We start from the raw sequence: 27,946 nt of genomic DNA on the forward strand, positions 1-27,946 counted from the left end.
CAGAACCCAGAAGCAGACCAGGACAAGGTAAGTTGAAACGTAAGGTGATTTTTATTTACAAGTTCAAGAGTGATGCTGAATAATCCAGGGAACAACGGGCGGGCGTTGATTAGTTGTTGGGGGGTGCAGTGGTTGATCCATCTGCGGCAGCCGCCGACCACCAGGCAGAGGTTGGAGAAGGTTCCGGACGGGTGACTGCAGATGGAACAAAAACGGGGGTAAGTAAGCAAAAAACCAACAAGTGCAAAAACAACAAAACTAAGCTAGGCTTTAAGACTGATACTTGGTAAACCATGTTATGGCGATCGATCCGGCAGGGAATGGATGTTAGGCAGAGCCAAGAAGGGTGATGATCAGGACCAGGTGTGCAGATTGCTGATGGGATGCAGGGAGGAAATCAAGAGAGCTCCCGAGGCCAGAACCCCGGGAAACTGGAGATCACGAACATAAAACTAGTACAGACAGGACCGATCAGACTGCCGGGATACAACCCGAAACCACCGGGGACCCCGGAGGCCAGGATGGAGGCGGGTAGAAGTCACTGATGAGGTCAGCACTTCAGGATGTGCGGGGAATCAACCCTCTTCAGGACCATACCTCCAGTCACGAGATACTGAAACCCCGGCCCGGCCCTGAATCAGATGCGAAGATAGAGGACCACCTCCCGATATCCGAGGAGGAGGAGGAGGAGGCGGAGGAGGAACAGAGGACTGAGGAAAACAGGCTTGAGGCAGGAGACATGAAAAGGTGGGAGTGGACTCTGAGCGTCCCCGGGAGTTTGAGTCGAACTGCCACCGGATTGATCACTCTCCAACACAAAAGAACTAACAATTAGACTCAGTCGTGAACGAAGATCCCGTGGACAACCAGACCCCATCTCCGATGGTGAAGGAGGGAGCGGGGATCGGAACGATCCTGGAGCTGATACCGTCCGAAACCGAGTGCTTTGGCCGATGCCAGGTCCGGTGGCACACGAAATATGGATGAACAGAAGGCACTGAGAGCTTTCCCGAGAAGGGAACAAGGGAGTTGGTAGCCATACAGGCACTGGAAGGGAGACATCAGTGGAGATGTAGGGAGAGTATTGTGGGCATACTCAACCCAAGAACTGAGAGACCCAGGAGTGGGGTTGGAAGAGGCCAGACAGGAATATCGGCGGCCTCCGCCTGACCAATTGGGGGTGAAAACCAGATGTGAGACTGACTGTAGTAATGGACAAACAGAAGGATTAGACAGCAGAGTAAACGAGGGCACGGAAAAAATGGAAGGACCCGAAAAGATGGAGAGAGAGGGAAGGGAAAGGACAAAGTGGGGGAACCTGCTGAATCTGTCACGATAAGAACGACGTGTCCCTCAGAACGGGCAACCCAGTGACAAAGTCAGGGGGCCGAGATGCGACCATGGTCGCCGGGGAATAGGAAGGGGGTGAAGTAGTGAGAGCTGGGCCGATTGGTACTCTGATTTGCGAACACTGGACACAGCAACATAACCAATCCTCGGCCATGGCAGGCCACCAAAAACGCTGCGAAGAAACATTGTCCGAGCCACGCCAGGGTGACAAGCATTTGCTGGCGTGGGACCATTTGAGGACAGCAGGAAAGAACAGGCACAAACAACGAGGGAAAGGGAGCGAAGGGCGGCTCAGCACCCCTCCTCAATTCCACAAACTGCTCCCACAAGTCGGGGAGAATTGTTGGCTTGACCCACCTCCCGTCTTGAGAACATCCGGGACAAGGCGCCCGCCGGGCCGCTCTTAGATCCAGGCCGGAACGTCAGGGGAAAACTTGAATCGTCTCCGAAAAACAACGCCCACCTGGCGAGGGAGTTGAGAACGATTGCAGAAAGGGTAGAAAAGGAACAGTGGGCCCCTCCAAGCAATTTAGGAACCCTACCCACATGAATTCCCGAGGCAAAGGGATGGAGTTAGTCGTGGGAGCATGGCGACAGGATGGGCCAACTCCCACATCAGACGGCCACTTCAAATCGAAACTGACGGGCGTGTGTAAGAGAATCGGTGGGGTGAATGTCCAAATCCAGAAAATGGATTACGAAGGTCGATACTGGAAGTAAGGCAGTTAACGGAGCGGCACACGGGTAATGATGAATCTGCGGTAGAAATGAAGAACCCAAAAATCTCTGGAGCAAGGGATTCAGAACCTAACCCTGGTCCATAATCCTCCGAGATGATGTATCCGAGAAAGGATGTCGGGTGGGCGGAAACTCACCCGGCCTAAACAATTTCAACAATCGCTGCAGAACCCCGGCGGATACGCTGGACGTGGTGGAAGGTTCCTTCGGAGAAGATCAAATGTATCAGGTAAACAAACACAAAGAGACGATCATATTCCAGGAGCGCTCACCAACCTGGAATACCGCTGGAGCATGGAAAATACTGATATCAAGAACGGGGGTATTGAAACCCGCTCAACCACTCGCCCCCCTCTCTGATCGGGACATGTGATACGTTGGTAGGTTAGCTTGGTGAACAAAGACCCAAGGAGTAAGGAGAAATCAAGGGAGGGGATATGAGGAGCCCCAAATAAACGGTGAAGAGACATCTTCTTACACAAAGAAGAATCACCCAGTGATGAAGGGAGAACGAGACCAGCAGTAGGGACTCCTTGATGTAGGTCCCCCAAAGCCTCAGCTGAGGTGGGAGATATGTATAACCTTCCCTTGGGGTAGACAGCTCCAGGGAACAGGTTGATGGCACAATCATATGGTGGTGGGGAGGGAGTGACAGAGCCTTCTGCTTACTGAAAACTTCCCCCAAACTCGTGAGTAGGGTCTGGGAACCAGGGACAACATCTGGGGGTTTAGCCTCAATCACCTGACTGGGAACCGAATGGGGGAGGCAGTTTGAGACAGTTAGATGATAACTCAAGGCAAACGCCCTCACCCAATCGAAGGGGATTGTGAGGGGTATAAGGACAGAGGAACCTGGGAAGAGGCAGAATGAAGAATGAAATCATCTCAGAATGATTCCCCGACAACCGCATCTTAACCGGTTCAGTCCTCATCGTGGATACGTGCCAGACTACTGCCGTCCAGAGTGGTAGCCTCAATGGCTTCCGGCAATTGCTCCTTGGAAAGCCCCAGCTGTTCCACCAACTCGGCATCTAGAAAGCTTCCATCGCACCTGAATCGATAAAAGCGTTAATCGCTAAGCTCTGATTCCTGTTCATAAGGGTAGCCGGAAACGGGTCTGACAGAGGTATTGAGAGGTCGAAACTGGCTCGCTAAAAGTCCTCCCAACTTTAGCGAGCCGCGCAGTTGACGACTCCGACTGGAACCTGAGAAGCTGATCGCTGGACGGAGCCCATTGCTTCTCCCTCCTTCGCTCTCGGACTCGATTATCCACCCGAATAGACAAGGCTACCAAGCTGTCCAGGTCACTAGACTCCGGATAGAGATCAACTCATCCTTGAGCTGCTCCGACAGACCCTGGTAAAAGGCCGCTTGCAGAGCCCTCCTCATTCCACCCACTCTCCACAGCCAACGTCTTGAACTCGATCACGAAGTCGGGCCACGCTAGTTCTGGGCGAAGCGCAAAACAGGCGCCTAGCTGCATCCCTCCCTCGGACGGGAATGGTCGAAGAGCTTCCTCATCTCGGCCGTGAACCCTTGGTGTGAAGCCATGCAGGGATCCTGTCGTTCCCCCAAACGGCTGAAGCCCACTCCAGCGCTCGACCACGCAGCAACTCAATCACAAAGGCTATCCTAGCCTTGTCTGTGGATAAGAGTAGGGCTGTAGATCGAACACCAATCCACACTGCATAAGGAAGGAACGGCATCTTCCCAGCTCCCCTCATATTTATCCGATGTCGGAACCTTGGGCTCACGGAAGGACACAGCTTCAGAAGCGGCAGGCGAGATGGGTGAAACCGGTAGTGGATCTTCCACCGGACACTTGCGTTGGTTCTGGGACCTCCGTCAGACCGGTAGAAAGGTTCCGAACTGACAACGCGATCTCCTGTAGTACCGTGCTATGATGGCCCAACATCTTCTCCTGCTGGGTAATGGCATGGCGAACAGAGTCCAGGTCCGCTCGGGTTCATTACTGGTCGGATCGTTCTGTCACGAAAGTTGTAAGCCAGAACCCAGAAGCAGACCAGGACAAGGTAGAGTTGAAATTGAAGGTGAGTGTTTATTTACAAGTTCAAGAGTGATGCTGAATAATCCAGGGAACAGAGCGGGCGGCGTTGATTAGTTGTTGGGGGTGCAGTGGTTGATCCCATCCTGCGGCAGGACCACCAGGCAGAGGTTGGATGAAGGTTCCGGACGGGTGACTGCAGATGGAACAAAAAGGGGTAAGTAAGCAACAAACCAACAAGGTGCAAAAACAACAAAACTAACGCTAGGCTCTTAAGACTGATACTCTGGTAAACCTACTGTTCATGGCAACCATCCGGCAGGGAATGGATGTTAGGCCAGAGCCTAAGAAGGGTGATGATCAGGACCAGGTGTGCAGATTGCTGATGGGATGCAGGTGCGGAAATCAAGAGAGCTCCCCGGAGCGTTCCAGAACCCTCGGGAAACTGGAGATCACGAACATAACAACTAGTCCACAGACAGGACCCGACTCAGACTGCCGGGATCGTTACATATATATATGACCTACCACTTCCACCTGTGATATGGATGCCTGATGAAGACCTAAGGGTCGAAACAATGTAATAATAAAAACTCCTGGGAGCATGAACAGCAGTGTGCACCGTTTTCCTATTTATATATATTTTTATTTGATGAGTACCGCCTATAATAGAGGCACTGCAAAATATACCTGGATGTGTGTATGTTCTTCAGCTTTAAAATTAATATATTAAACAGACCGAATTTGATGTTTTTATTATTATTAAAGTGCTAATGAGATGCACCCTTTATGTTAAGGTTCAAACCCAAAGAAATCTCCGTGCTCAGCTTGTCTTTCATGTTAAGTGGGATGCAGTTTGTCACTGACATAGAAATAAGCGTGACATACTTAAAAGACAATCAAGCCACACTTAACATCAGCCACCTGAAAACAATAAAGTAAGTCTAAAACTGGGGAAGGACAAACTAAGGGTTTGATATTCAGACCCTATTATTCAAAAATGTTGTGATTTTGTTTGGATGCTGGCATTGTAGAGATGTTTGTATAATCAAAATAATTGATGTTAATCCTATTAATGTGTTGCACCACCTTTGCCGGTTGCTCGATGCACTATTGTTATGAATGTTCTACAGATGCCGCAGCCATTTGGTGCCCGAATGATGACCAATGCCCAGTCATTCTGAATGGGGATAATGACTGTTTAGTCTAAGTTACACTACAGCGGCTTGGAAAAACAATGACAGTGCTGAAGTAGGAAAAGCATTAGTAGGAAACAATTTTGCCATCATTATGATAACTGGCGTAACACGGTTTCTCTGGACCACCCCTCAAGTTTGGAGTTTTAACAACATATTAACAACAGAATTGACAATTTTTTAACAACAGTTAACACATATAGCCAAATAACAGCATTATAACAAAATAATCTAAAAACGATATTGTATGCATGTATGTGGGGGGAGAGCGAGACAAAGAAAAGAGAGGGAGATGGAGTTAAAATTGGGATTGGGTACAATCTGTTCGGGTAAGGGGGTTCAGAGGCATTGAAGCACGTTGAAGCACGTTGAAGCACAGTTTGGACAGGAGAGCATCCAGGAGAGAGAGAAGTCAGTGCAGCCTCAAGTGTTCCTCATGGGGCTCTGTAACAATCCTCCTCAGTTCTGATTTGTCAGCTCTTCTCACCCCTAGGACAAGCATAAAAAAGTATAAATAGAATGAGAGACAGAGAGCACCAGGGCTGTTACTCTATGGGTAAAAAGACAGGTGTCCCAACTCAGGGTTCATCATCTTTTGATATGAATTGAGGAGTAATCAATTGAGGACCTACCGCATATATTAAATATATTTTATTAAATCAATTGAGGACAAAATACAAATAAGACAGAAAGATACACATACTTCAAACCCTTGCTAACTATTAAAACATTGCCTAACAACAATACCACAGATTATTTAATCAGACTCACAACATTTTTTCTTTCTTTCTGTGCCACCAAATGTTTTCAAACTACTGGTAAAGTGAACAGATTTACTAATACTGCAACATTATACGGAATCATTAAAAAAATTAAACAAATGGTTATGCGGGGAGAGGATATACTGACACTCCTGGCCTGCAAAACAATCACATATGTCGCACAACTGAGAGCAGAGGAACCCGAATCACAGAGGGTTTAGGAGGACAATGTACCGGTGTTGTTGCCATTCATGCTCTCCCCATTGACTAGTAGACTGTATCACGGTGACATCTAGATGGCTACCAATATTAGTTATTTCTTGTGTAGTCTAGGCTGCCATCCTATTTGAAATAGGTAATCATGGGAGAAAAATAATTTGGCCACCGTACTAGTTACCATGGCGACACTGTGATAGGTTACAGTTGCCCACTGCACATTACAGCACCACTGATAGGTTATAGCTGCCCACTGCACATTACAACACCGGTTGTTCGATACTACACCCTGGTCAATCGATTGTCTTTAGTGGCTAGGCGAGTACTGAGCCTGACTCTGTCCAAATCACTCGCTAAAGAATCACACACCCAACAGCATGGAGTGCAGGAGCAGAGAATATGCCGGGAGTCGGTGAGGCGGGTCCGGGAGCATTCCCAACATGCTAGCCAGCTTGGGCGAAGCGATGGATCGGGTTCTCCAGGTCGTCCAGTGCCTGGAGGGGAGGGACCCGACCCTCGCAAGGAACCAGCTGAGCGACCGGATCCAGCCACCCACAACCCAGCGCCCAGAGGTATTCACTTGTCTCGGACCTAGGGAATACGACGGGACAGGCGGCCCACTGCCAGGGTTTCGCCCCTCCGCAGTTGGACCTCTCTATTTTTCCACCATCAGCCCGGCTCCATCGGGTCGGGAGAAGGTGTCCGCCTCGTCTCCTGCCTATCGTGGAAAGACCTGGAATGGGCTAACGCGGTCTGGAGTGAAGGAGGAGACGCGTTGGACAACTACGGGGAGTTCGCTCGCCTCTTCCGGGCAGTCTTCGATCACCCCCCCTCGAAGGTAGAGAGGCGGGCGAGCGGCTGGTCCATCTGAGGCAGGGGATGAGGACGTGAGGACTGTACCCTGGAGTTAAGACTCTAGTGGCGGGATCCCCAGTTTTTGTCCAGGGTCTGGAAGGCATTCATGGAACGTCTGGGGGTCTCGGTCCCAGCCTGACTCCTCTGGGTTTCACCCGAATCTAATGGGCAGGTGGAACGGGTGAATCAGGATGTGGGTAGGTTCCTGCGGTTCTACTGCCAGGACCGGCCGGGGAGTGGTCGGTATTCTTGCCATGAGCCAAATTTGCCCAGAACTTTATCCGCCACTCCTCAACTAACCTATCTCCATTTCAATGTGTTTTAGGTTATCAGCCGGTCCTGGCACCGTGGCATCAGAGCCAGACCGAAGCTCCTGCGGTGTACGACTGGTTCCGGCACGCGAAGAGACATGGAACACTGCCCACATCCACTTCCAGCTCGGGTCTGGCTCTCGACCCTCCGCCTGCCCCTCCGCCTGCCCTGCCGGAAGCTGAGCCTGCGGTTTGTGGGGCCGTTCAAAGTCCTGAGGAGAGTTAACGAGGAGTGGGAGGGGTACATTCCGGAGGAGCGGTGCTGGGTCCCGGTGAGGATGTCCTTGATCCCTCCCCTGTTGTGGGATTTCCACCATCGCCATCCGGCTCGCCTCACCACGTCCTCCTGGCCGTCCCCTAGGCCGGTGTCGGTGCGCTGCTGGAGCTAGTGCGTCAAGGGGGGTACTGTCGCGACTTCCTCCGAAGCTGCCTCCTCTCCTTGTTCGGGTAGGTTTCGGCACTCGTTGTCACCGGCCTTCTAGCCACAGCCGCTCCTCATCTCATCAATCCATTTGTTTTGTCTCGTTTTACACACACCTGGTTCAATATTCGCCTCTGTGCTTTTGTTTTCTCCAGTGCACCGTTAAACCGCACTGTAGAGTTTTACGCATTGCTGTGTACCACTGTATTTGCCTAACAAACCATTTATTCTGTGATTTACCCTCCTGCACCTGACGCCTGAGCTGGCCACCCGGCCAAATTGAGCAATCGGGGGAGAAGGGCCTTGGTCAGGAGGTGACTAAGAACCCAATGGTTACTCTGACAGAGCTCCAGAGGTCCTCTGTGGAGATGGGAAAACCTTCCAGAAGGACAACCATCTTTGCAGCACTCCACCAATTGGGCCTTTATGGTAGAGTAGCTAGATGGAAGCCACTCCTCAGTAAAAGGCACATGACAGCCGGCTTGGAGTTTGCCAAAAAGGCACCTAGAAGGACTCTCAGACCATGGGAAACAAGATTCTCTGGTCTGATGAAACCAAGATTGAACTCTTTGACCTGAATGCCAAGCGTCACGTCTGGAGGAAACCTGGCACCTTCCCTACGGTGAAGCATGGTGGTGGCAGCATCATGCTGTGGGGATGTTTTTCAGGTGCAGGGACGGAGTCAGGATCGAAGGGAAAGATGAATGGAGCAAAGTACAGAGAGATCCTTGATGAAAAACCTGCTCCTGAGCACTCAGGACCTCAGACTGGGGCGAAGGTTCACCTTCCAACAGGACAACGACCCTAAGCACACAGCCAAGACAATGCAGGAGTGGCTTCAGGGACTAGTCTCTGAAAGTCCTTGAGTGGCTCAACCAGTGCCGGACTTGAACCCGATCGAACATCTCTGGAGAGACTTGAAAATAGCTGTGCTCGACGCTCCTCATCCAACCTGACAGAGCTTGAGAGGATCTGCAGAGAAGAATGGGAGGAACTCCCCAAATACATGTGTGCCAAGCTTGTACCCATACTGTAATCGCTGCCAAAGGTGCTTCAACAAAGTACTGACTAAAGGCTCTGAAATCTTATGTAAATGTAATATTTTTAATAAATGTGCAACATTTTCTAAAAAATGTGTTTTGCTTTGTCATTATGGGGAACTTTTTTTTCATCCATTTTAGAATAAGTCTGTAACTTAACAAAATGTGGAAAAGTCAAGAGGCGCTGAATACTTTCCGAATGCACTGTATCTATATGCAAGGATGTTACTATATTACGCTATTTGAATTTCAGCATTTTTTTTAGAAAATGTGCTTTGCTTTTTGTGAAAATATAGCAATTTTTTTGTATATAGTTTTTATTGCTCTTTGCGACTTTTATACTGTAATGTGATTACTAATGTTACAGATGTTTCATAATTGGTCCATATTTTCTACTTGTTTCAGATGTGTTTTAAAAATGTTTGGTAACACTTTATTTTAGGATACACGTATTAGCGTCTAATTTGTAGTTTATAAGTGTGTATATAAGTAGCTTATAAGATATTTATTATGTCTTATTAGACATAGATTAGGTCTTAATTAAGCGTTTTCTTATTCAAACATTATTAGTAATTTATTAGTGGCCAATCCTTAATAAACTCGTTAGATATTATAAAGGCATATTAAAGAGCAAGTTACACAATAATTATACTCCTAGTTAGCTTTCTCAATGTGGACTAATAAGGGCATAGTGCCTCAATATGTGTTCCCTATTCTGAAGTGTGACCATATTTTTACTTGCAGAAAGATTGTCCAGAAATGACCTCATTGGACAGAAAGGGGCACACCTTCCATCATATATGCCATTTAGCCAACATTCAAGTCCAAATTTGATGTAAACCACTAAAGTTCCATATACAGTATACTTCCATATGTATATGAATGTCGGCTGTATAAGATTATATTATGAATCGCAAAGGGGCACACCTCCCCACACCCTTGAGTAAAAGCAAATCATGTTTGCCTGAAACTTATGTAGTTTGACATAATAAATGGATTATATACACTTGGATTCATACACAGTTTATTAGGTACACCCCATTCATATATAAAGCAGGCAGAAAGGCATTGAGGCATTCAGTAACTGTTCGATTGAACATTAGAATGGGCAAAACGAGTGACCTAAGCAACTTTGAGCGTGGTATGATCATCGGGCCCAGGCGCGCCGGTTCCAATATCTCAGAAACGTCTGGCCTCCTGGGCTTTTCATGCACAACAGTGTCTAGGGTTTACTGAGAATGGTGCGACAAACAAAAAACATCCAGTCAGCAGCAGTCCTGTGGGCGAAAACAGCTCATTGGGGAGAGGTCGAAGGAGAATGGAAAGAATAGTGCAAGTTAACAGGTGGGCCACAAACAGGCAAATAACAGCGCAGTACAACAGTGGTGTGCAGAACAGCATCTCGGAACGCAGGATGTCCAGGATGTTACCATAGCTCTAGTCCATGGTGTTACTATAGCTCTAGTCCAGGATGTTACTATAGCTCTAGTCCAGGGTGTTACCATAGCTCTAGTCCAGGGTGTTACCATATCTCTAATCCAGGGTGTTAATATAGCTCTAGTCCAGGGTGTTACCATAGCTCTAGTCCATAGCTCTAGTCCAGGATGTTACTATAGCTCTAGTCCAGGATGTTACCATAGCTCCCTAGTCCATGGTGTTACTATAGCTCTAGTCCAGGATGTTACTATAGCTCTAGTCCAGGGTGTTACCATAGCTCTAGTCCAGGGTGTTACCACAGCTCTAGTCCAGAATGTTACCATAGCTCTAGTCCAGGGTGTTACCATGTCTCTAGTCCAGGGTGTTAATATAGCTCTAGTCCAGGATTTTACCATAGCTCTAGTCCATAGCTCTAGTCCAGGATGTTACCATAGCTCTAGTCCAGGATGTTACTATAGGGCTAGTCCAGGGTGTTACCATAGCTTTAGTCCAGGGTGTTAATCTGCGAAGGCTCGTGTAAGGTGAAGTTGCTGATCTGGGGGTCAGTTTTGCATACTCCCCACTAATGGTTAAAGGTCCAAAGCAGCCGTTTGTAGCTCAATATCAAATCATTTCTGGGTAACAATTAAATACCATACTATGATCGTTTTCAATTAAAATGGTCAATAAGAAACAAAAATAGCTGCTCAGTAAAGAGCAATTTCTCAAGCAAGAATATTGCTAGGACTGTCTGGGAGTGGTTTGAGTGGGGAGGGAAAACTGAAATTGAGCTGTTATTGGCGGAGAAGTTTGGAACTCTCTTTCTTAGTGGTCTATTAACTAATTTAACACCTGGTGATGCCACCATGTAAGGCCAAAACTCCATCCCAGCAAAATTGGCAGAAATTTCAGGGGGTCTTTTCAAACAGCTCTTACACTAAAAGGGCATTATCATCATTTTCACAATTTCACAGTATTATTCCAACCTCATAGTGTGGAAATATATATAAAACACAGGAAATCAAGTTTTGGACTGCACTGGGCCTTTAAGGCTACGATTGGGGAAGAGGGAGCTGATCCTAGATGAAACTTCACCCCGGAGCGGAAGGCTCAGTGTTAGCAAGCTAGCAAGACATGTCATTCCTCTTGTTCCTCCAATCCACCAGGGGGCAGTCCCCAGTTCAGTAAGGGCACCTACATCCCTGTGTCTGCGGCCAAGGACCGCCAGAGCCCGTGGGCCGGCCGGGTGGTGGACAGCACCGACAATGTAGTCACAGTGGGCATCACCCCTGCGCCAGACTGCATTGTGGGAAAGTGGCGCACGCGTGGCGGTGGTGACCCTACGGAATCCGCAGGGACCAGGAGAGGGATGAGAGTCGAGACCTCTACGTCCTCTTCAACCTCTACGTCCCACATCAGTTGTTGTGCTGATTGATTTATTGAATGATTGATTGATTGGGATTGATTGATCAAGCTACCTCTATCTTGTTTAAAAACATACATTCTGATCATAGAATGTAGAATTCCCATTCTAATGTTCTGTTTTCCTTCCACCAGCTGATTCTGTGTTCCTGGATGATGACGAGGGAGAGGGAGGAGTGTGTTCTCAACGAGGTGGGGGTCATCTACCATGGGGCATATGACCACGTGTCTGAGCGGCCCTGGAACTTTGGTCAGGTACAGATCATTTTACATTGTTTGGACAATATTTAAAACACATCATTTCATAGTGCACTATGTACTATGTCTCTTAATTAAGCTATGCTGTATCGTGAATATAGTCACAGATAAATGGGGTTGGTTGGCCCGACGTGCAACAGAGATTTTCCACACGTATTGCTTTGAATACAAAGACTGACTACAAAACCCTCATACACATATTTACAAGTGAATCCTCAATTTTAAACGTTGCTTGTTGCAGTTTGACTATGGGGTGCTGGATACCTGTCTGTTCATCATGGATAAAAGCTGCCATGCCCATCACCAACCGAGGGCGACGCCATCAAAGTAGCCCGGAAGGCCTCAGCCATGGTGAGGGTTACCACCAGTCAATGAAACACAGAGAACCCATTCAGATAAGCAACATTCTTACAACCTTTTCACATAGTAGATTTATAAGTAAAACTCAATGGAGGCATACGTAGAAGACAGATTTATACAGAAGACAGATTTATACAGAAGACAGATTTGTACAGAAGACAGATTTATACAGAAGACATATTTGTACAGAAGACAGATTTATACAGAAGGTACATATTTATACAGAAGGTACAGATTTATACAGAAGGTACAGATTTATACAGAAGACAGATTTGAACTTGCAACTCAATGTAGGCTTTTAAAAGGTGCACTACTTTTGACCATGGCCAATAAAGTCTCTGGTTGAAGAAGTGCACTATAAAGGGAATTGGGTGCCATTTAGGACGCAAACTACAGGCATATTCACCTCTCTTTCTCTTTCTCCCAGCTGAACTCTCATGAAGACAACGGGGTGCTGGTGGGGAACTGGAGCTTACTTATTTGTAATAAAATACCTAATGTGTCTTTCATAGGGATGTACAGGTGTGGCCCAGCATCCGTCCAGGCCATCAAACATGGACAGATCTGCTTCCCGTTCGACGCACCATTCGTGTTTGCTGAGGTAAAGACTATAACGATGAGCCACCCTAGTGGAGCAGTACACTAACTGCACAGGACAGTATACTAAATGTTTCAACCCCTACTGGCCACTTACCAAGAAAGCTAATTTCTAGTTTGCATCAGTTTGAATCAGTGAACTCTCAGTCTAACAGTGAATATACAGTACCTATACACATTTTGGTAATATATATGGTTAAATATATATGGTAATACATATGGTAATATATATGGTTATATACAGTGCCTTCGGAAAGTATTCAGACCCCTTGACTTTTCCACATTTTGTTACGTTACAGCCTTATTCTAAAATGGATTAAATATTATTTTTTTCATCAATCTAAAAACAATACCACATAATGACAAAGCAAAATCTGATTTCTATATATATATATATTTTGCAAATTATAAAACATAAAAAACTGAAATGTCACATTTACATAAGTATTCAGACCCTTTACTCAGTACTTTGTTGAAGCACCTTTGGCAGAGATTACAGCCTCGAGTCATCTTGGGTATGATGCTACAAGCTTGGCACAGCTGTATTTGGGGAGTTTCTCCAATTTCTCTCTGCAGATCCTCTCAAGGCTGTCAGGGTTGGATGGTGAGCCGCTGCACAGCTATTTTCAGGTCTCTCCAGAGATGTTCGATCGGGTTCAAGTCCGGGCTCTAGCTGGGCCACTCAAGGACATTCAGAGACTTTTCCGAAGCCACTTCTGCGTTGTCTTGGCTGTGTACTTAGGGTCGTTGTCCTGTTGGAAGGTGAACTTTCACCCCAGTCTGAGGTCCTGAGCACTCTGGAGCTCTGGAGTACTTTACTCCGTTCATCTTTGCCTCAATCCTGACTAGTCTCCCAGTCCCTGCCGCTGAAAAACATCACCACAGCATAATGCTGCCACCACCATGCTTCACTGTAGGGATGGTGCCAGGTTCCTCCTGAAGTGACGCTTGGCATTCAGGCCAAAGAGTTCAATCTTGGTTTCATCAGACCAGAGAATCTTGTTTCTCATGGTCTGAGAGCCTTTAGGTGCCTTTTGGCAAACTCCAAGCGGCCTGTCATGTGCCTTTTACTGAGGAGTGGCTTCCGTCCGGCCACTCTAGGTCTGATTGGTGGAGTGCTGCAGAGATGGTTGTCCTTCTGGAAGGTTCTCCCATCTCCACAGAGGAAGTCTAGAGCTCTGTCAGAGTGACTATCGGGTTCTTGGTCACCTCCCTGACCAAGGCCCTTCTCCCCCGATTGCTCAGTTTGGCCGGGTGGCCAGCTCTAGGAAGACTCTTGGTGGTTCCAAACTTCTTCCATTTAAGAATGATGGAGGCCACTGTGTTCTTGGGGACCTTCGATGCTGCAGACATTTTTTGGTACTCTTCCCCAGATCTGTGCCTCGACACAATCCTGTCTCGCGCTCACGGACAATTCCTTCAATCTCATGGCTTGGTTTTTGCTCTAACATGCACTGTCAACTGTGGGACCTTATATAGACAGGTGTGTGCCTTTCCAAATCATGTCCGATCAATTGAATTTACCACAGATGGACTCCAATCAAGTTGTAGAAACATCTCAAGGATGATCAATGGAAACAGGATGCACCTGAGCTCAATTTCGAGTCTCATAGCAAAGGAGATGTAAATAAAGTGTTTTTTATTTTTAATATATTTGCAAAGATTCTAAAAACCAGTCTGCGCTTTGTCATTATGGGGTATTGTGTGTAGATTGAGGGGAAAAAATATGGCTGAGACATAACAAAATGTGGAAAAATTGAAGGGGTCTGAATACTTTCCGAATGCATCGTGTATATGACCATATATTACATTATTACATATATGATCAAATATATGACTAAATATATGACCAAATATATGACTAATTGACTAATTACTGGTGTTTTACATGATGAACGTGTCCCATTCTTCCTGTGCTGTAGGTGAACAGTGATGTGGTGTTCTACTCAGGGAACCCCAGAGACGGAACCCTGGAGCCTGTCAAGGTCAACAGCAGCCATGTTGGCAGGATGGTGGTGACCAAAGTGCCCGGCCAGGAGCTCGCCGTGACATCACTGATCAGTACAAATTCCCTGAGGGTAGGAGAAGAGGGATGGAGGGAGAATCACAGAGCAAACACTTAAAGGGCCGGTTTCCCAGACATGGATTGACCTATAGTCCTGGAATAAAAGGGATGCTATATCGAGAATATCCATTGGAAGTGTTTTAAAGTCCAGAACTAGGTTTCATCTGTGTCTGGAAAACCGGCCCAAAAAGTGTCAGTCTGTGTCAGTTCCTGCTCACTCCTCTGTGTCATAAAAAGTAGTAACTCCCCACCATATCTGACTTTCCATCACGTGAATCTTACCCCCTAAAGAAGGTAACAAAATGTAAAAAGAAGGGGTTTTGTCTCTTTATAAATGGGGGTACCAACACTCTAGAAACTCAGATTTTACTTCTGAGAGAGACCCTAATAATCTCTCCCTCTCATCTGTGGTGTCCCACATCAACAGGTAGTCCTGAGGAGCGCACGGTGCTGGAGAGGCAGAGGTACGGCTGTCACCGTGAGAAGGCCACCCCCTCCGGAGGCTGACGTGGAGCTGGACATGCCCTGATCGAGGTGAGGGTGTGGGACGACTTTGAGCTGAAGCTGGAGTTCAACAACACGAGTGACCAGGTGCGTACTGTGGACGTGTACATCAGTGGCAACGTGGTGTATTACACTGAAGTCACCAGCTCTGAGTTCCTCTTCAAGACCCCTAGAGTGATTCTGGATCCCAAGAAAGGTAGGCGGGTTGAGGGAGGAGGAGGGGCTGAGTAGGGTGTGTGTGTGTGTGTGTGTCCGTCCGTTTGTGTAAGGGGGTGCATGTAAGATCAACATTCTCTCTACTAGCAGCAAGCTAGTTGCTCTACCATATTTCTAAAGCTGGAGCCACAGAAAATACATGAAAATGAAAATAAAACTCAACGAGACAAAGCATATCCTAAGTCATCCCTGTGTGTTTTCCCAGCTGAGAAGCAGGTGATGGAGGTGCGTTCCCAGGAATAAATGACAAAGCTGGTGGAGCAGGCCAACCTCCACTTCATCGCCACCGGGAAGGTCAAAGAGACTGGCCAGATCATCGCCACCATGAGAGTTGTCACCCTACACACCCAAACTCTCTGTAGAGGGTATGTCATATAATGCTACATACCTCAAACTCTCTGTAGAGTTAGGTGATATAATGCTACATACCTCAAACTCTCTGTAGAGTTAGGTCATATAATGCTACATACCCCAAACTCTCCATCCAACCAATATTCAACCATTAAATTATATTGGATTAAATTAAATTACATTCAATAAAAAAAAAAACATATTAATCCACGGGGGGGGGACATTTTTGCTGACACTCATCTGAGGCTGAGAATTTTTGTCGACCATGTGAATCTGACCATGTGATCTGACCTAGTTTGATGGACTTTTTCCTGGTCTTGTCACCTGGTGGTAACTTTGTGCACATCGTGGAAAGCACAAAATGAATCAATTTGTACTGTATATAAAGTACACTGGATTTTCCAAATATGCTGCATTTCCCGATCCTAGCTGGGTCTTCACAGCTAGGGTCAGGACTGTTCTAAACTGTCATCTGCCTCCCTGTAGGTGTCTGGTCTGGCCAAGGTGAGTGAGGAGATGATGGTCACCGTGGAGTTCACCAACCCATTCAAGTTTAACCTGGAGGATGTGTATGTTCGTGTGGAAGGGGCCAAGAGTCATGCCACCCAAGTTTAAACATTACAGTGTGTGTGTGTGTGTGTGTGTGTGTGTGTGTGTGTGTGTGTGTGTGTGTGTGTGTGTGTGTGCACTCATGTACTGTTTGTATGTTTCTATTCCAGTCTGATCACAGCAGGCTCGTCCCTGACGTGGACGGAGGGTTTCACCCCCGTAGGGAGGGGCCCACTAAGCTGATGGCCAGTCTGGACTGTGCTGCCCTCAGACAGGTGTACGGATAGGCCCAGCTCACCGTCAAACCCTGAGCAACACAGGAGACAACACAGCTACAGCCCTGTTACAGCCTTGTTACCGCCCAGCTAGCAACAGTTTAGAGATTAGGGCCTCTATTCAATCCGCATAAGCGGAAGTTCAGCTTTAAAGCGGCAATGTACCTGCTTTAGCGGAGACAGCATTCATGGTAAACGCTGCATATGTCGGCTCAATTGGAAATTACCTTTATATTTCTATTGCGGAATCTGTAACGCTTCAGCTTTATAGATTGAATAGAGCCCTAGGGTTGAATTGTTGCTTTTGTTAGCTTTAGTACATGGATCATGTAGCTTCACAAAAGAGGCAATATTTTGTAACTATGCAACATTTAGTGTATTTCAATGTAATTGTTTTGTTTTCACATGACTTCTATAGCCTACAAGTAAAATACAACTACATCATACATGTAGCAACTATAGCCCAGCTACCAACAGTTTAGAGATTGGGTTGCTTTGTTGTTAAACATTTTAATGAATGCATCTATGATCATGTTGTTTCACAAAATATAACTACAGGATGCAACATTTAATGAAGTTAAGGACAAGTTAAGTGCCATTGTTTTGTTTTAACTTTTGACTTCTAGCACAAAAATGTTTATATCACCCAAATAAAAGAATGGTTTGGCAATATTTCAGATCTGTGCACTTCTATTTGTAAAACAATGATCTACACTTGCAGATGAAGCTATTGTTTATACAGTGGGGAAAAAAGTATTTAGTCAGCCACCAATTGTGCAAGTTCTCCCACTTAAAAAGATGAGAGAGGCCTGTAATTGTGTAAATGTAATTTTCATCATCATCATAGGTACACGTCAACTATGACAGACAAATTGAGAAAAGAAAATCCAGAAAATCACATTGTAGGATTTTTTATGAATTTATTTGCAAATTATGGTGGAAAATAAGTATTTGGTCACCTACAAACAAGCAAGATTTCTGGCTCTCACAGACCTGTAACTTCTTCTTTAAGAGGCTCCTCTGTCCTCCACTCGTTACCTGTATTAATGGCACCTGTTTGAACTTGTTATCAGTATAAAAGACACCTGTCCACAACCTCAAACAGTCACACTCCAAACTCCACTATGGCCAAGACCAAAGAGCTGTCAAAGGACACCAGAAACAAAATTGTAGACCTGCACCAGGCTGGGAAGACTGAATCTGCAATAGGTAAGCAGCTTGGTTTGAAGAAATCAACTGTGGGAGCAATTATTAGGAAATGGAAGACATACAAGACCACTGATAATCTCCCTCGATCTGGGGCTCCACGCAAGATCTCACCCCGTGGGTCAAAATGATCACAAGAACGGTGAGCAAAAATCCCAGAACCACACGGGGGGACCTAGTGAATTACCTGCAGAGAGCTGGGACCAAAGTAACAAAGCCTACCATCAGTAACACACTACACCGCCAGGGACTCAAATCCTGCAGTGCCAGACGTGTCCCCCTGCTTAAGCCAGTACATGTCCAGGCCCGTCTGAAGTTTGCTAGAGTGCATTTGGATGATCCAGAAGAGGATTGGGAGAATGTCATATGGTCAGATGAAACCAAAATATAACTTTTTGGTAAAAACTCAACTCGTCGTGTTTGGAGGACAAAGAATGCTGAGTTGCATCCAAAGAACACCATACCTACTGTGAAGCATGGGGGTGGAAACATCATGCTTTGGGGCTGTTTTTCTGCAAAGGGACCAGGACAACTGATCCGTGTAAAGGAAAGAATGAATGGGGCCATGTATCGTGAGATTTTGAGTGAAAACCTCCTTCCATCAGCAAGGGCATTGAAGATTAAACGTGGCTGGGTCTTTCAGCATGACAATGATCCCAAACACACCGCCTGGGCAACGAAGGAGTGGCTTCGTGAAGAAGCATTTCAAGGTCCTGGAGTGGCCTAGCCAGTCTCCAGATCTCAACCCCATAGAAAATCTTTGGAAGGGGAGTTGAAAGTCCATGTTGCCCAGCGACAGCCCCCAAAACATCACTGCTCTAGAAGAGATCTGCATGGAGGAATGGGCCAAAATACCAGCAACAGTGTGTGAAAACCTTGTGAAGACTTACAGAAAACGTTTGACCTGTGTCATTGCCAACAAAGGGTATATAACAAAGTATTGAGAAACTTTTGTTATTGACCAAATACTTATTTTCCACCATAATTTGCAAATAAATTCATAAAATCCTACAATGTGATTTTCTGGAACATTTTTCTCATTTTGTCTGTCATAGTTGACGTGTACCTATGATGAAAATTACAGGCCCTCTCTCATCTTTTTAAGTGGGAGAACTTGCACAATTGGTGGCTGACTAAATACTTTTTTCCCCCACTGTATTATTATTATATACAAACTAGATGGAGCTATTGTTTATATTATTATTATTATAATTATATATAAACTAGACATATCTATTGTTTGTATTATTATATATAAACTAGATGGAGCTATTGCTGACACCTACCCAGTTGTCTCAGATCCATAAAGGGGAGTGAACGAAGGCAGAGGGAAGGAAACAGCTTCAGCTGAATAGATTGTACAGATACGTGTGGAACGTCGTGAAGTTTCATGCTCGTGTTCTGTCATTTGAGCAGAGGATACTTGTCTTCATGAGAAGATGGCTTCATTGTTTGGTGAGTGCCTGTTGATTGTGTTGACCAGATAATTAAATAGAACATTTTATATAACATTATGGGGTGGTTTCCCAGACAGAGCTTCAATTAAATCATGACTAGGTTAATTCTACTTCAATTAATCCAGAATAAAATGGATTTGTGAATCATTGTTATCTTCAGACTACTGACTTCTAGACTATGGAGTCCTACTAGAGGAACGAGTTGCAGGTGTTTATGACCTGAGGTTTCAGAAGCCTGGGACGGACAAAAAATATTTACGCATTGTATTGTTTTTTAATGAAGGTCATTTAAGGACATAATGTTAATCTTTAACATTGCTTACTTAAAACAATGCATTTTTAAGGGTGAGCAAGTATTGCGCCTTTTCGTTTTCAATGATGATTAAAACATTTGGTTGCACCTCGACTAACGTTGGTTGAGTGCCCTCCTCTTCTTTCCAGCATTGTATGTATGAGCATGGATTTCAGCGATCAAAATCAAACATTGCAGAAGGATTTTTTAAAAAATATTCTAAATAATTGCAGTGAATAGAATTACAATGGTTGCTGTGGTTTATGTTGTAGATGTCTAGATCGACATACAGTATAATTTCTGAATGAAATTCTAGCTTCCATTGTAAAAACTGTTTTCTGTGTGAAATATGACAGAAATGGCTCTTTTTAAAAGGATGAAACATGTTTATCTTACAACAGGAGCCTGGTTTTCTGAGGGAAATGGAGGAGGCCCTTTCCAACATTCTGGATCAACTCAGTGATGAACAGTTTCATCTGCCTGAAATGACAAAAGGAAAGCAGAACAATGCTACAAGAAAGAAAGTAACATAGTGGATGATTGAAATGTGGGAAGTAACTCAGTAGACCCAAGAAAGGCTATTATGGAGAAGATACCACGCAATGAGGCCATTCAAAGACTGTTGAGGCCTTTCCTTTCAGAAATAATGCTTTGATAACTTTAGTCATATGAACACAAGCTATACGTTTGAAAGAGACATCAAGTTTAAATAGGAATAGTTTTTCAACATTCACAATCCATGGGGGACAATTACCTGAAGTGTTCTGGCTACATGATGAACACAGGCTATAAATATTATATAATGTTGTAACAGGTCAAGATTCCCTGTTACTGGTAGTTTTTTTGTGTGTATTCATTTGTGTTGAATGTGTTCTGTGATTGAATATGTTTGTCTGCCTGCTTCCAGGTAACGAGATGATTGAGCACACCTGTGCCCCTCTAAAAGAGGACCACATAATGTCAGATCAGGAAGCGGTATTGGCTGGATGCCAAGTTGCCACAGCGGTTGCAGTATTGGTGCGTTGTTGTTGTTGTTGTTGTTGTTGTTGTTGTTGTTGTTGTTGTTGTGTAGTAGTAGTATTGTTGATGATGACGATGGCGATGACCTTTGGTAAGCTATATTCAAGTATGAAAGAGTAATTATTTGTATCTTAGTGTGGCAGCTGAGTGCCCAACAAGCTAAAGCACAACCTATTGAATTGTTTGTATTTTTAGTATGCAGAGGTGTGGACTCGAGTCATGTGACTTGGACTCCGAGTCAGACTCGAGTCATGAATTTGATGACTTTCAGACTCGATCTCGACAAAATGTACAAAGACTTGCAACTCGACTTGGACTTTAACATCAATGACTCGTGACTTCACTTGGACTTGCGCCTTATGACTCGAGAAGACTTACTCAGGACTTGTAATGACTTGCAAAGGCTTGCTAAGAGGACTTGAAATGACTCGAAACTAAAATGTAGGACTTTGGACTCGACTTGAGACTTGATGGCTTTGACTTTTGACTCGACTTGGACTTGCCTCATCTTTGACTCGACTTGACTCGGGACTCGAGGGCAAAGACTTGAGACTTACTTGTGACTTGCTAACAATGACTTTGTCCCACCTCTGTTAGTATGTATATTCAAGGGGAACATTTGTATAGCAAATTTATTTATAGCTTTGCTTAGTGTAACTAACTATTGCAGCCTTGTGTGGTATCTCACTGTGCGCAGTTTGCTGTGCTATTCACCTGGAACCATTGTGTGGCTTCTGTACCGTTTGATGTGCCCTACCTTATCATTTTTATAAAGTGTGTGTGTGATATCCTTCTAACTAGATTGTATTTAACCCAGCTGCAACATACTGGCAGGTAGCGTTGGGGCAGTAACGGCAAGGTTGCTGGTTCAAATCCCCGAGCTGGCAAGGTGGACAAATCTGACGTCCTGCCCTTGAGCAAGGCGATTAACCCCCAACAACAACTGCGCCGTGGACGTCGATTTAAGGCAGCCCCCCCACACCTCTCTGATTCAGAAGGGTTGGGTTAAATGTGGAAGACATTTCGGATGAATGCATTCAGTTGTGCAACTGACTAGGTATCCCCTTTACCTGTAGCTACTCTCTGCAAGATTCCTGTACAACAGGCAGCAATTTGTAGGTACAGCCTTTAACGACTGGTGCTTATTACACATTGTAACATTGTAATAAATGATCTGTTTGTTTGAATTATGTCTAGCCTGATCTATTTCCATGGCCTTGTACTAAGTTGAAGTCTCATTTGACTCTGTCCTATCTGCAAATAATCTGTTTGTTGCAATGTCACAAGGTGATAGCTCTACAACCATTGATCATGCATACAGTGGCTTGCAAAAGTATTCACCCCCCTTGCATTTTTCCTATTTTGTTGCCTTACAACCTGGAATTAAAATTGATTTTGGGGGGGTTTGTATCATTTGATTTACACAACATGCCTACCAATTTGAAGATGCAAAATAGTTTTGGGTGAAACAAGAAATAAGACAAAAAAACAACTTGAGCGTGCATAACCCCCCTTTGGTTTGTCTCTATACGCTTGGCACATCTAGCCACTGTAATTTTTGCCCATTCTTCAAGGCAAAACTGCTCCAGCTCCTTCAAGTTGGATGGGTTCCACTGGTGTATAGCAATCTTTAAGTCATACCACAAATTCTCAATTGGATTGAGGTCTGGGCTTTGACAAGGCCATTCCAAGACATTTAAACGTTTCCCCCTTAAAACACTCAAGTGTTTCTTTAGCAGATGCTTAGGGTCATTGTCCTGCTGGAAGGTGAACCTCCGTCCCAGTCTCAAATCTCTGGAAGACTGAAACAGGTTTCCCTCAAGAATTTCCCTGTATTTAGCGCCATCCATCATTCCTTCAATTCTGACCAGTTTCCCAGTCCCTGCTGATGAAAAACATCCCCACAGCATGATGCTGCCACCAACATGCTTCACTGTGGGGATGGTGTTCTCAAGGGTGATGAAAGGTGTTGGGTTTTGCGCCAGACATAGCGTTTTCCTTGATGGCCAAAAAGCTCAATTTTAGTCTCATTTTACCAGAGTACCTTCTTCCATATGTTTGTGGAGTCTCCACATGCCTTTTGGTAAACACCAAATGTGTTTGCTTACTTTTTCTTTAAGCAGTGGCTTTTTTCTGGCCACTCTTCCGTAAAGCCCATCTCTGTGGAGTATACGTCTTAAAGTGGTCCTATGGACAGATACTCCAATCTTCGCTGTGGAGTTTTGCAACTCCTTCAGGGTTATCTTTGGTCTCTTTGTTACCTCTGATTAATCCCTTCTTGCCTGGTCCGTGAGTTTTGGTGAGCGGTCCTCTTTTGGCATGTTTGTTGTTGTGCCATATTCTTTCCATTTTATAATAATGGATTTAATGGTGCTCCGTGGGATGTCAAAAGTTTCGGATCTTTTTTAAAAACCCAACCCCTGATCTGTACTTCTCCACAACTTTGTCCCTGACCTGTTTGGAGAGCTCCTTGGTCTTCATGGTGCCGCTTACTTGGTGGTGCCCCTTGCTTAGTGGTGTTGCAGACTCTAGGGCCTTTAAGAACAGGTGTATATATACTGAGATCATGTGACAGATCATGTGGCACTTAGATTGCCCACAGGTGGACTTTATTTAACTAAATTGTAATTGGTTGCACCAGATCTTATTTAGGAGCTTCATAGCAAAGGGGGGTGAATACATATGCACGTACCACTTTTCCGTAATTTATTTTTAGGCGTTTTGAAACAAGTTATTTTTTTCATTTCACTTCACCAATTTGGACTATTTTGTGTATGTCCATTACATGAAATCCCCCCAAAAATCAATTTAAATTACAGGTTGTAATGCAACAAAATAGGAAAAAAGCTAAGGGGGTGAATACTTTTCCAAGGCACTGTAAAAGACTATGTAGTTTTGTGCACACATGCTTGAATAAAGTGTCTTATAAGCCCATATGGACTGGACACTAATTGGTGTATGACACCAAAATAAAACAAATCAAACAAGCTGATCAGGAAAAAGCTGAGGTTGGAGCTTGAACCCCTGGATGTCATGATGGAGCGAGAGGATGGAAATTGTAGACGGTTTCAATAGTTGTATTTATGGTATCTTTTTCCAAAATGCATACTTAAAAACGAAAGCCAAAACTGTGGATGCTCGCTGTTCGTCAACTCCCATTAACATCTCTTAATAGAAGGGGATTGTCAGCAACACTTGCAATAAGTTGTAATAAGTGTCTCCAAAAAACCTCTTACACTTTTTGCTTAGTTTTGCTGTATCTTTAGGAGTATTGTGTGGCCAAACTACAATTGTTTTTGTCTCTGTGTTCTACTTATTTGGTTCAGTGTTCCATCTGGCTCTGTGTTCTGTTTGTCAGTGCGCCTGTCTTTCTGAATCCCCATATCTCTGGTCCTTGGCTCTATAAGCAGTAGTAAGTTCAATACCCAAACAGGCCACTAGATGTCGTAAAAAAAGATTAGAATGAGGATCAGATTTCACCAGGCCATCTGGTGTGTATGTGCGTCATATTCACATTCTGATGGTGCCCACATTTTTAGACAAGTGTAAATGATTAAAAAAGACCCATTGTGATCTGATTTTGATCTTACAAGTGTAGATGGATCTGGACAGTGTAACCATTTAAATAATCGACAGCGCTCTAAATTCATTGACAGGTGGCGCCATTGACTTAGGGCATCAATGTGTCTCAAAATAAATAAATATTATTTTGAAAGAATATGTGTCAAATAATTTGCATACAGGGGAGGGACTAGGAAAACTGTTCATAATTATGTGTCGACACGTGAAAATGTGGGCACCATCATAATGTGAGAAATATCTGGACATGTGGCAGATATAAAACGGGCCTTCAGGCAGGTGTATGGACAGGCCCAGCTCACTGTCAAGACCTGAGCAACACAGGCAACAGCACATTTCTACAGCTACAGCCTAGTTACAGCCCTGTTACACAGCACAGCTAGCAACAGTTTAGAGGTTAGGGTTGTTGTTTTTGTTATCTTTAGTACATGGATCATGTAGCTTCACAAAAAAGGCAATATTTTGTAACTGCAAAATTCAGTGTAGTTCAATGCAATTGTTTTGTTTTCATTTCTGTACAAGTAAAATACTACATCATAGCTACACACATTTAGAGATTGGGATGTTTTGTTTTGGATATTAATGTATGGTTCAATCTATGATCATGATGTTTACAAGATACATTTTTTACAGTATTGTGCAACATTAATTAAGGCCAAGGACAATTGTTTTGTTTTTATGCAAGGAGTCAATTCTATATCACCCAAATAAAAAAAATATTGACATGAGTATAATTGCATTTCATTAAGCTACCAAGCTTTGTCATAAAACTAATGCAGATTGTGTCATTACTTTTTCACTGTAATAGCTACTGTAAATTGGACAGTGCAGTTAGATTAACAAGAATTTAAGCTTTCTGCCCATATAAGACATATCTATGTCCTGGAATGTTTGCTGTTACCTACAACAGTCATGCTAATCACATTAGCGCACGTTAGCTCACCCGTCCTGTATGCGGGACACCGATCCCGTAGAGGTTAAACCCCAAGTCATTTTTACCAGGTGCCCCAGATTGGTGTAAAACTGGATAATACAGGGATTCGCCCAGATATTGCTGTACTTCGTGTCATATAGTTAGGGTGTTTTTTAACAAAGGGATTAGTAGTATTCTACTTTAGTTTCTTAAACGGAGCAGAGCACAAATATCCATCCAAAGTTAAGCCTTTTGTGGACAACATTTCAGTCTGCAGCCAGGGTAAGTATGGTTTCTTGGAGAACAAAAACATTGAAGCCCCTCAGTTTTGCAGCCCAGTAATACCACTGTAGCTTTGGAAGTTGCAATCCCCCCTCTGTCAAAGGGACAATAAATAAGAGAAAGTCTAAGCCTTGGTTTTCTGTTGCTCCAGATCCATTTTTTAGAGTATCTTTCTGAACTCCTGGAAAAATATAGGTGGTGGAGCCAGATGAATTGATTGAAATAGATAAAGAAATTTGGGCAGAATATTCATCTTAATGATATTTATTCTACCATTAATAGATATAGGCATTTATGTCCATCTGTTGATGGATTCTGTTACACTCTTTACCATAGGTTCATCATTTGTTGAACTCAAGGAGCTAATTTCTGGTGTGATTTGAATACCAAGATATGTGTAACCTTGTTCTTTATTCACAAATTGATGTTGTACAACTGGATCCAGTCTCTATTGCTTGTTGAGGAAAGGGATGGAAGATTTGGTTGTATTAACTTTAAACCCAGAAAACGGACAAGGTGTTAATTAAATTGGAGAGGGAAGAGAGAATTCTTTACATCTGTTAGGAATTAGAGGCATACAGGGCCACTCAATGTTCAAATCTGTTTTAATTCCACTAATTGACGGGTGGGCCCCTTACTGCAATGGCATAGGGTTCTATAGCTAAAAGAAAGAGTCTTAAACGGGCCGGACGTCCTTGTCGAAAATAAATTGGTCTGTAACTTTCACATTTTGTTGGATTAATCAGGCTTCAGAATAATTAAAAAAACTCCTTTGAGAGGAGAGGAAACAACCTTGCTGAAAGGATTCAGCATACATATCCAAAAGTGGACCTAGAAGTTTGTCCTTAAATATCCAACTGGACCTGCCGCTTTACCTCCCTTCATATTGGAAATAGCATCAGATATTTAAACACAATCCAATTCCTTTTCCAGATCCAATTTTGTGTCTTCTGAAATAGAGGGAAAATCAAGACCATTCAAAAATGATTCATTCAGTTCTCAGGAGATTCAGAGTTGTAAAGTGTGCTGTTGTAGGAAGCAAATGTTTGGTTTATTGCTACAGGATCCATTGATAATTGTCCTTGCAAATTATGAATTGCATTAATGGCTATGTCTGCATTTAACTTAATAAGCCAGGCCAGCAATTTACCAGGTTTTTTCACCTTGGTCATAGGACTCTTTCAGCCTCGTTAAGCTGTTTACAGCCTTTGAGGTGGAAAGTTCTTCATAGTGGGCTTTAAGAGCAAATAATTCCTGATTTACTTCTACTGAGTTATCCAAAAAAGCTTCCCTCTCCAATTCTCTGATTTTGCTGTCCATCTCTCTCATTTTCAGATTTAATTGATTTGATTTGAAACTGGTCAAACGTATAATCTGCTCCCTAATATATGCTTTGCAAGCCTCCCATCTGGTACTCGCTGATGTTTGGTCAGTGTTCAATGTAAAATAAACATCTACAGTGGGGGAAAAAGTATTTAGTCAGCCACCAATTGTGCAAGTTCTCCCACTTAAAAAGATGAGAGAGGCCTGTAATTTTCATCATAGGTACATGTCAACTATGACAGACAAAATGAGAAAAAGAAATCCAGAAAATCACATTGTAGGATTTTTAATGAATTTATTAGCAAATTATGGTGGAAAATAAGTATTTGGTCAATAACAAAAGTTTCTCAATACTTTGTTATATACCCTTTGTTGGCAATGACACAGGTCAAACGTTTTCTGTAAGTCTTCACAAGGTTTTCACACACTGTTGCTGGTATTTTGGTCCATTCCTCCATGCAGATCTCCACTAGAGCAGTGATGTTTTGGGGCTGTCGCTGGGCAACACAGACTTTCAACTCCCTCCAAAGATTTTCTATGGGGTTGAGATCTGGAGACTGGCTAGGCCACTCCAGGACCTTGAAATGCTTCTTACGAAGCCACTCCTTCGTTGCCGGGCGGTGTGTTTGGGATCATTGTCATGCTGAAAGAGCCAGCCACGTTTCATCTTCAATGCCCTTGCTGATGGAAGGAGGTTTTCACTCAAAATCTCACGATACATGGCCCCATTCATTCTTTCCTTTAACGGATCAGTCGTCCTGGTCCCTTTGCAGAAAAACAGCCCCAAAGCACGATGTTTCCACCCCCATGATTCACAGTAGGTATGGTGTTCTTTGGATGCAACTCAGCATTCTTTGTCCTCCAAACACGACAAGTTGAGTTTTTACCAAAAAGTTATATTTTGGTTTCATCTGATCATATGACATTCTCCCAATCCTCTTCTGGATCATCCAAATTCACTCTAGCAA

General features: G+C 44.2%; 1 pseudogene; it reads left to right on the plus strand.

Annotated features, from left to right (window-relative positions):
* Positions 1-6,730: 6,730 nt before the first annotated feature.
* Positions 6,731-16,942, plus strand: LOC123483316 (annotated as a pseudogene).
* Positions 16,943-27,946: the final 11,004 nt, after the last annotated feature.

Source organism: Coregonus clupeaformis, unplaced genomic scaffold (genome assembly GCF_020615455.1).
Source record: "Coregonus clupeaformis isolate EN_2021a unplaced genomic scaffold, ASM2061545v1 scaf0079, whole genome shotgun sequence".
Lineage (NCBI taxonomy): Eukaryota > Metazoa > Chordata > Actinopteri > Salmoniformes > Salmonidae > Coregonus > Coregonus clupeaformis.